Source organism: Alligator sinensis, unplaced genomic scaffold (genome assembly GCF_000455745.1).
Source record: "Alligator sinensis unplaced genomic scaffold, ASM45574v1 scaffold148_1, whole genome shotgun sequence".
NCBI lineage: Eukaryota > Metazoa > Chordata > Crocodylia > Alligatoridae > Alligator > Alligator sinensis.
This window is the reverse complement of record NW_005842407.1, coordinates 1274975-1283740: the sequence shown is the minus strand read 5'-3', so window position 1 is coordinate 1283740 and position 8766 is coordinate 1274975. Positions and strand designations below refer to the sequence as shown.

Below are 8766 nucleotides of genomic sequence, written 5' to 3'. Positions count from 1 at the left end.
TCGCCCGGGCAGCGGGGCCGGGCCGGGCCGGGGGGGAGAGCCACCAGCCTGGCTCCGCCCCAGAAATGCCGGGGCGGTCGGGAGGGACACTCACCTGTCAGCAGCCGGGGGAACATCCCCTGGGCTGGGGGACGCTGCTGGCCTCGCCTCCTGCATCCGCACAAGCAATTGCAGAGATGTGGAGCGACAGAGCTGCCTTAGGGGGAGATGTAAGGGGTCGAACCAAACCACAAGGCCAAGCTGGACTGTTAATGCACCACAGCCATGGAGCAGTAGAGCTGTAAGGGAGCTGCACACGTCATCTAGTCCGACCCCTGGCCAGAGGCAGGGTCATCCCTACCCAAACCACCATCCCTATCCCAACCACCATCACCTAAACTCTACATCAGACTGGGAGCAGCCCTGACACAACACACACTTAACCTGCCACACGTAAAGCAGGGGAACCGCAGCACCCCACATCCTGCTTGTATGAAACGTATCAAATGCTCATGAAGTCCTGTGTAGAGGCCAGGCAACACTACAGAGGAAGACTAAAACCCCCACAGTCCATACCAGTCTTATCAAGGGGTAACATTCCTTCTTGATCCCAAATATGCTCAGTCTCACCCTGAGCAAAGGGGCAAGACCCTCTAGCCAGGAACCTCCAGCTTTGGTCCCAGCAGGAGCACTGGCACAGTCCAGCCCAAGTCCCCAGCTTTAGCTGTAGCCAACACTCAGTGCCTCTTAAAAACACCCTGTAGGCTTAAATACACCCCAACACACAACATAAAAGGGCAGGGATGTGGGGGGGAGGCATCCCCCAACCAGTGGCAGTGGAGTCAGCAATTCTCAACCTGGCTGCCCCAAAAACTTTTGAAGGGTGCCTGGCCCCTGTGCTAGGAGGGAAGAGCCCTCCTCCCCACAACTGCCTGCAGTTCTGTGCAAAGGCATCTAAGGTGTGAATCCTGAACGGCCTCAGGTGGAAGGCAAATGCCGGCATGCTCAGCTGAGCCAAGACGGTCATCCTACTTGGTATTGTCATGAAAAAGCGGGCCTTGGGCAGTCTCGGTCTCATAAACGTCACGCAGGGATTCTGTGAGTCTCTGTTGCTACCTGAGGCACTGAATCCCTCTGTGAACCTCACCCTAAAGTGGACTGAGCTCTTCATTCAGCTTCTGTTTCAAGTGGGCCAACAGCAGCCATAGTACAAGTAATATACAGCTGGTAGTCTACAAAAACATAGGGTCATGTCTGACTAGGGCTTGGTGAACACAACAAGGAACTGTGAAGACGTTCACCAATCCTCCTGGCAACTTCACCCTCCTGCTGCCAGTAATAGCATTTTGTTTTTCTGAGTATTCAGACATACTGGCTTATTTATACAAATATTCACGAATCTTTACAAAAGATCTATTAAACATTTTGCATTGCTGCTCGTTTACTAGTCTGCAACTATTTCACAGACTGAAGCAAGCAACAGAAACAAGATTATGTTGTTTAAGTAACTGATTCTCAAAAATACAGCTCATGGGCAATTCATCAGCTGAAATTTGCAGTTACTAGTACTTAAAATAAACACTTCTACAGATGTTGAAATCAAAGTAAAGCACCTAACACATGGCTATTTAAGCAGGAAACAAAACTTTGTCCGAAGCACTGCAAAATGGCACCTGTTTAAAGTGCACCACTGCTCCATACATGCATGCAGTGTAGAGTGGGATGGGGACCCGTAGGTCCACTAGCAACTCATTCTACCCGCCTGCACATAAACGCAAGGAGGGAAGGGAGAAGAGCAGAGTGCAGACAGTTTCAGCTAGAGCTGGGTAACCTCCCCCCACTCCCTGCTGCCATCACTGGAGGCAGGTAAGCCCCTCCATTCCTCTGGCTACGACTACCCTCCCCCCACGTCCTCCTCAGTACCAGGAGCCGTAGCATGTAGAGGCTGGGTGTAGCCCCCAAACACTTGCTGCCAGAGAAAAAGCTGGAGCTGGGATTTTGGCTCTTCAGTCCCCAATCCCTGGCTACCTCTCTAATTCTAGAGGAAGGGGGTGCCACTATGGCATCCCAGTTCTGGCAGGGGAAGGAAGCTCCAGAAGATCTGCTGCCTGCAGCTACCTGTTGCACACCACAGCTAAAGAGCAATTTTGAAGCAGCGCAGCAGACTGCAGAGGCTGTACCCACCTCCTGTGCTGAAATAATAAAACACTTTTTTTTTTTTTTTATTTCAACTTCTGTCCTCACCCTGGCATAAGCATTACTGCTTCAAAACAAGGTTGTTTTTGTGTTACCAAGAAAGGAGTCCTCCCAGGGATTATGCTACTGAGTCTCAGACTTGTCTTTAGCAGCAAAAACAGTCATTAAGTGGGGAACATTTTAGTAGTTTTGAGTTCCTGGCAGGAAAAACAAATCTAACATCTAGAAAACAGAATATAAACAAAGCACAAAACAGCCACCTTGGGCCTTTAACATAAAAAGTACAAAACATTAACATAAACATAGGAACATCAAGGTTTACACTTTTTAAAACAAATCTTAAATTCTTTTTATCTAAAATAGATGCTTTTCAACATGTGAAGCAAGTCTTTTTCCAAGTATTAAAGTGTTCAAGTCTGACATTTAACAGTCCAGAATACAGCTGAAGCCCATGGAATAGAAAGCAAAGTTGGGAGTTCTCCATTTGGTTTCTTCCCACTGTTCTGTACCAGCATCATCATTAATGCTTCTGATGTAGTGATGTGGCCCATTGCTAAGATTGTTCCTGTGTTACCAAGAAAGGTGTCCTCCCAGGGAGGATACTGCTGGGCCTCAGACTTGTCTTTAGCAACAAAAACAGGCATGAAGTGGGGAACTTTTTAGTAGTTTTGAGTTTCTTGCAGGAGAAACAAATCTAACATATAGAAAACAGATAATAAACAAAGCACAAAACATCCACTTTGGCCATTCACCATAAAAAGTACAGAACATTAACATAAAAATAGGAACATCAAGGTTTACACACTAAAATATATATATATATATAACAAATCTTAAAAATTCTCTTAATCTAAAATAGGTGGTTTTCCACAACATGTGAAACAAGTCTTTTTCCAAATATTAAAAAGTGTTCAAGTCGGACATTTAACAGTCCAGAATACAGCTGAAGCCCATGGAACAGAAAGCAAAGTTGGGAGTTCTCTGTTTGGTTTCTTCCCACCTTTCTGCACCAGCATCATTATTAATGCTTCTGAAGTAGTGGCCCATTGCTAAAGACAAGAAATCACAAATTGAATAAAATGAAATTGTTTGATAAGAAAAAGGAAACAGTTCCCACAGATCCTCACCATCACCACAGAGCCTTGCTTCCTTAACTTTTCTATTGTTTCAGTGTCCAGAATAACGTTTCAGATATGAAAACTCTAGAAATTCTTGTGTGAGAGAATGAGCATATTTTGCATGTTTTTACAGATTAGCTCTGTTTGGTTATCATGGAAATGTATCAGTCCTGTTGTACTCTAACTATTAAAAGTTAACCTCTCCAAGCAGTGTGGCAGGGGTTTCTGAAGGTGATTTGGTACGCAGCCAAAGCAAGGAATTAAGATTGCCAATTTACAGTTCGCTTTCCTCTAAAACTAAGCAATGTTAAAGGTGACAGGGCTGTGCCAGTTGGAAATCCCTTGGCCACTCCAGTGCCCCCGAAACAGCAAGTCTAGATGGCCATGCAGCTACGAAATAATTTGCACAGAAGGTTGGGGAGGTTTCCTTTGGCACCTCTAAAGCAATAAATGGTGGATGTCAGGGAGGCCACTAAATAGAGGATAGATCACTCTAGGAGTATATCTGGTTAGTTCTCCCCCTGTATAGCATCCACTCCTGTCACTGCTAGGGATGGGATATTGGGCCAAACGGACCATTGGTATGACCCAGGATTGAGCTACTAATGTTCTTATCTAGATCAGCAGCACCCTTCACAAAAGCAAATGGCAGGCACCTGAACACCCCCAACACCCCCCTCTCCCTCCCCCGGACAGGAAAACAACTGAAGTCATTTGTTGTTCCAATTACAATAAATTGGAGGAGCCTCCCCAGGGAAAATGGCAAACCAAACTCAAGTTACACCTGTGCCTTACTTGAACAAGCTGTGCTCTGCTGACTGGGAAAGCTCAGGTGGATTTCTTGACACAGATCCAATGTCTCAAAGACATGCAGTCTCCAGGAACCGCAGCACACATATTTAGGTAAGCGCAGGTCATATTTTGCCCCCCCCTTTTCCAGGGAAATTCTAAAAAGAAAAAGCAAAAAATGGAGGTGGGGGGAATGGGAGGGGAGGGAAATGGTTTCTATTCTAGACTCAGTGCTTTAGTTAAGGAATAGGATTGCTAACAATATCTGTACACCTCCCATCAAAGTCAAGCAACATCATTTTATGTTTGGCAAAAGCCCTCAGATCACTGGAAAAACTTAAAATACATTTGCATATAGGCATTTCCTCAAGTGTGCTTTGGGAGTAGCTTTTTTATTTTCTTGGCTTTGATCAGAGAGATGTGCTTCTCCCCACCCCTCCAGGCAGCCACAACTAGAGTAACTCACGTGTCATTAATGAAAGGCGATCCATCTACACACTGCCATCCCTCTCTTTCCTTAGTCCTATCCAGCAGCTTTCTTTTATTTTATTAGAGTAGACAGTCTCCTGTAATTGAAGATAGAAGAAAATGGTTATTCACAACTTTGAAATGCTCTTAAGACAGAATATGAAGAAATTGGCAGAGGTGCAGGCACAGTCCAGGAACATGTTACCTGATGGCCACGAGGAGCATTGCAGTCATTGTGTCTCAGTCTCTTCTTTGTTCTCCCAGTTACTTGCAGCCAGGAGTATTTAGTACAGCATTTGACCTTATGGCATTTGGTCTATTAAGTCTCCTCAATATCCCTTTCCTCCAGCCTTCTGCCCTGCACTCCACCCCTCTTCAGACTCCCAGTATCCCTTTCTGGCAGGGCTGGGCTCCCCTGTTCCTCCAAGGAGAGATCTGAAGGTCTTTTCCAACCCCAGCCTCGCTGAGGAGTCTCTCCCCTCAGGGCTTTTCTAGTCCTCAGCCAGAGCTCAGAATTCTTCCCCACTTGGTCCAGGGGATACACAGCATTCCCTTTCTATGGGACTGTGCTGGCCTTCGGGGCACACTTCCTCAGCTGCCAGTTTCTGTATTCTTCTGCCTGTGTACCATCACCTGTCCAGTAAGACTTGCTCCCAGCTCTTTTCCTGGCTCTGGCTCAACCAGTGACCCTGGCCTTCTAGCACTGCCTGAAGTAGTACTGGGCTCTGGTGCTTTCCCAAATTGATCTTTCCTGGAGTACCTTGTTTTTACATGAACTATACCTGGACTCTGGGTCAACTGGCTGGCTGAAACTCTTGCGGGGCACAGGCTACCCTGTTATAGTGAAGAATCTGTATTTCCCTGCTTTTGTGAAGCATCTACAGTGTGATGGACACTTGCACTAATATAGAAAATCTGAATTGCCTATTCCTGCTGAAATGCCTTTGCCTAATCTATTTGTGGGGAGGTTATTAACTACAAATACTAGGTAGAAATAAGTAATCCATGAAGATCCCTGCAAGAAAAGAAAGTGATGTCTCATGCTCACCAACGCTGATTTTTCTTTTATCACAGCAAGTGTAGCATTGTGTGAGAGGCAGACCTTCACACTGTTCTTCCAGTCTTGGATTTCACTGGAAAAATAATAACACTGATTTCTGTACCACATCCAGTCTTCTGGGCAGGGACTGCACTCCCCTGCCAAAGCAGTGGCGTCACTGTTCACAGTCTCTGTGACAGGTCCTAAGAAGCGGAAGGTAATCAGCAGTGAATTTTATTCACATATCTCAAACATCTAAATAGCAATAAGTCAGTCAATAATCTAACAGCTGAAATTACATCTGGCCTTTGCATTTCTCTTTTGAAGATAGTCATTATTTTCCTAAAAGTTTTTAAATTTTTCTATTTGCCCAATATGTTTCCAGGTCAGGTCCATGTAGCCAATCTTTATTTTGGGGTGTGAGAAGGTCCCCAGTTTTAGCAGAGTTAACTCATGCGTTTGAGGGATATAAAAGTACACAGGCTGTATTGTAGAGAAGCTTTTAGTAACTTATTTTGCACTGGTGTAAGAAACAGGGTAGATAGGTGAATCTGACCAAAAAGCATTCCTTAAATAGGTAACGTGCCTTCCAGTCTATTTGTAATGATCTATTTTGATTAGCTTGGGCAGAAGTCTTTCAAAACTGCCCATTCTGCAGAGGTAATAAATTTGGTACAGGTTGCAACACATAAGAAGTGCATTTAGTACTGATCTAGAGTTCATAACAGCTATAAATGTGGTCACCCACCATGGGTCAGGAACCCAGCCATGGGCAATGTGAGGTTTAGGCACATCTCCCTTCCACATAATACTCTGTAGCAAGCAGAAGAATTGCCTGCCTGCCTGGAAAGTAGCATTAGGCAATTATGCGTGTGCTTTTAGTGGGCTCTCAAGCTATGCAAGAATTGGAATTAGGAGACCTAACACCACCTCTCCACCAGCCACAATCTAAAAAGCTACATGGGTAAATTCAGAGATAAAAATATCATTCCATAAAATGGAACAAGAACATCTGGAATAACTTTGCATTTATCCAAGTTCTCCTGTGTTGTTTCTTGGACAAATTTATGAATCAAAAATGAAGTAGCAAGTGTTATGAGGCAGTGGTTCTCCACCTAATTGCCAGTGGCCACACGTGCGACTCTTAATGTGTTACATGGGCTGCACCCACACAACTTACTGCCTGTGCATCCATTTAAAAATGTTCTAAGAGCGTGTCTCACAGCCTGATGGTGCCACAGGTGGAGAACCACTGGCCTAGAGGTTAGGACTCTGGAGACCTAAAGTGTGGCATTCGGTTCTTTTCTGGACACCTAGACATAGTCCTCTTAATCCCCCAAATGCCAGCTATGTACAAGTTGGCACTCTGCTCCTGCATGCATAGCCCTACACACGTGACCAGCTAGATACATGCCCAAAAACAGAATGCCAGCCTGGATATAAGTGGCATTTGGGGAACTTAAGGTGACCAAACCTGGCTGTCAAGAGGCCAGAAAAGAAAAGAATACATTAGTATGCAGATACCAGCACGGGTACATTTGGAGCACTCATTTACTCTGGAGGAAATTATTCTCCCCAGCAATGGGTGATGAGCAGGGATCCTGCTTTTGTCTGATAACCCCACCCCCACATCTTTTGAGATATAAAATAAGTCAAAATACACACACACACACACACACACACACAGAGTATTTCATTTTAATCATGGTGGATGGGGGGTGAGTGGGGTGGGGGGGGGGGGGGGGGGGGTTATAGCCAAAACTTTGGTGGGGGGTTTTTTTGTTTTTTTTTAATTGGAGAAAACCAGGAGTTATGAAGCTATGATGTCAAAGTCTTAAAGATCTAAATCAGCGGCCCTCAACCTTGTTAGATTCAACACACCCCTAGTTAAGATGCAAGGCACTCCCAGAAAATACCAGCTTTTAACTTTCACTTGTTTCTCGACTCTGGAAAAAAACAATAGAGCAATTTTTCTGCAGCAAAGAATTCAGAAAGACCACAGTGACAGCACAAATAAATAATCACAATGTTTCTGGGGTCAGCGCCTCAGAGCTGTAAGAAGGGATGTGTTGTATTTTGCTTTGACACCAGGGATTCCTCTTTGAAATCTCTGGATTTATCTTTCGAATCATGTGCAGGTGTTTGTGGTGATATTGTGCAGCACCCATGAAAGCATGTCATGGCAGCCCAGAGTGCGGCATCACCTGGTTGAGAAGTACCAACCTCATCTCATTGATTTAAAAACCTCAGGGACCTGTTAAGTGTTAACCTAAATGAACATATAGCTTAGCAGCAAGGCAGAGCGTATCCTGGCTGTCGCCGTTTGGATTTGGCAGCATGAGAAACGCACCGTGGTGACTCTTACGAAGCGCAGGGTGCAGCATGGGTCCCAGGGCTCAGCTTTCCTGATATTCAAGCAAGCCTGGAAGAAGTGAAACAGCTGTGCCCAAGGCTGCCTCCTCCACTACAGAGTGGCTGGGAATAAATATTGGCTTTAAAAAACAGGAAAGCTGATTTTCTGGAACAGTTACATGGTGGCAAATACACATTTGCTGCCTTGTCATTCCATAGTGGCACCAAGTATGACTATGGGTGCACACCTACAAAGGTTGCAGCTGTCCCCATGAAGGGGCTGGAGCCCAGGCCCTGGAGTGCTGCAGCCACTGGGGTCTGAGGGGCTCGGGAAGAGGTTCCCACTTGCATTTACCTTAGCGCCAGCCCCAGCGCCAGAGCTCTCCACAGCCAGAGGCTGGAGCACGGACCTGAAACGGACCAGAGCAGGGGGTTAGCGGGATGTGGCCGGCAGGGATCACGCAGCGCCAGGGACGGCGGTGCTGGGGCAGCAGGGGAAGCCGCGAGGGCACCCCTTCCCCTGTCCTCCCCACCCGTCCCTGGAGCCCCGGCCGGGAGAAGGCGCCGCTCACCGCTTCGGGACGCTCCTCGCCCGCGGGGTTCCGGCAACAGCTCACAGCTCTGCAGCGCTCGCGCGTCCCCCACGGCCCAGCTGTACGACAGACGGCTTGTTTCGCAGATTCGGACCTCGCCCTCCCCGTCCAAACCCCGCGATTGGCCCGTATCCCGGCTCCGCTGCTTCCGGGGGAGGAGCCGGGGCTGTGGTTTGGCGGGAGGTAGAAATGGTGGGTCAAGGGGGGCCTGTCTGTGGGCCCGGCGGGCGCG

At 46.8% G+C, this 8766-nt stretch overlaps 1 protein-coding gene and 1 long non-coding RNA gene across 7 annotated transcripts in view; both read right to left on the bottom strand.

The window, feature by feature from the left end:
- The window catches only part of LOC102382656 (C-type lectin domain family 2 member L-like), a 25440-nt gene that overhangs the window by 6696 nt on the left and 9978 nt on the right, over window positions 1-8766 (bottom strand). The gene's annotated exons all lie outside the window — the stretch shown is intronic.
- LOC102382327 lies at window positions 1645-8692 on the bottom strand. 6 transcript variants are annotated; one of them, XR_003095570.1, is made up of 7 exons: window positions 8514-8689; window positions 8297-8351; window positions 5653-5792; window positions 4756-5565; window positions 4549-4648; window positions 4089-4240; window positions 3072-3224 (listed from the first exon to the last, which is right to left on the bottom strand). It is a non-coding gene; the product is annotated as an uncharacterized LOC102382327 (long non-coding RNA). The 6 variants fall into 6 exon arrangements; XR_003095571.1 differs by lacking the exon at window positions 3072-3224 and adding an exon at window positions 1645-2869 and having other exon boundaries at window positions 4756-5792; window positions 8514-8692; XR_003095572.1 differs by lacking the exon at window positions 3072-3224 and adding an exon at window positions 2717-2728 and having other exon boundaries at window positions 4756-5792; window positions 8514-8692.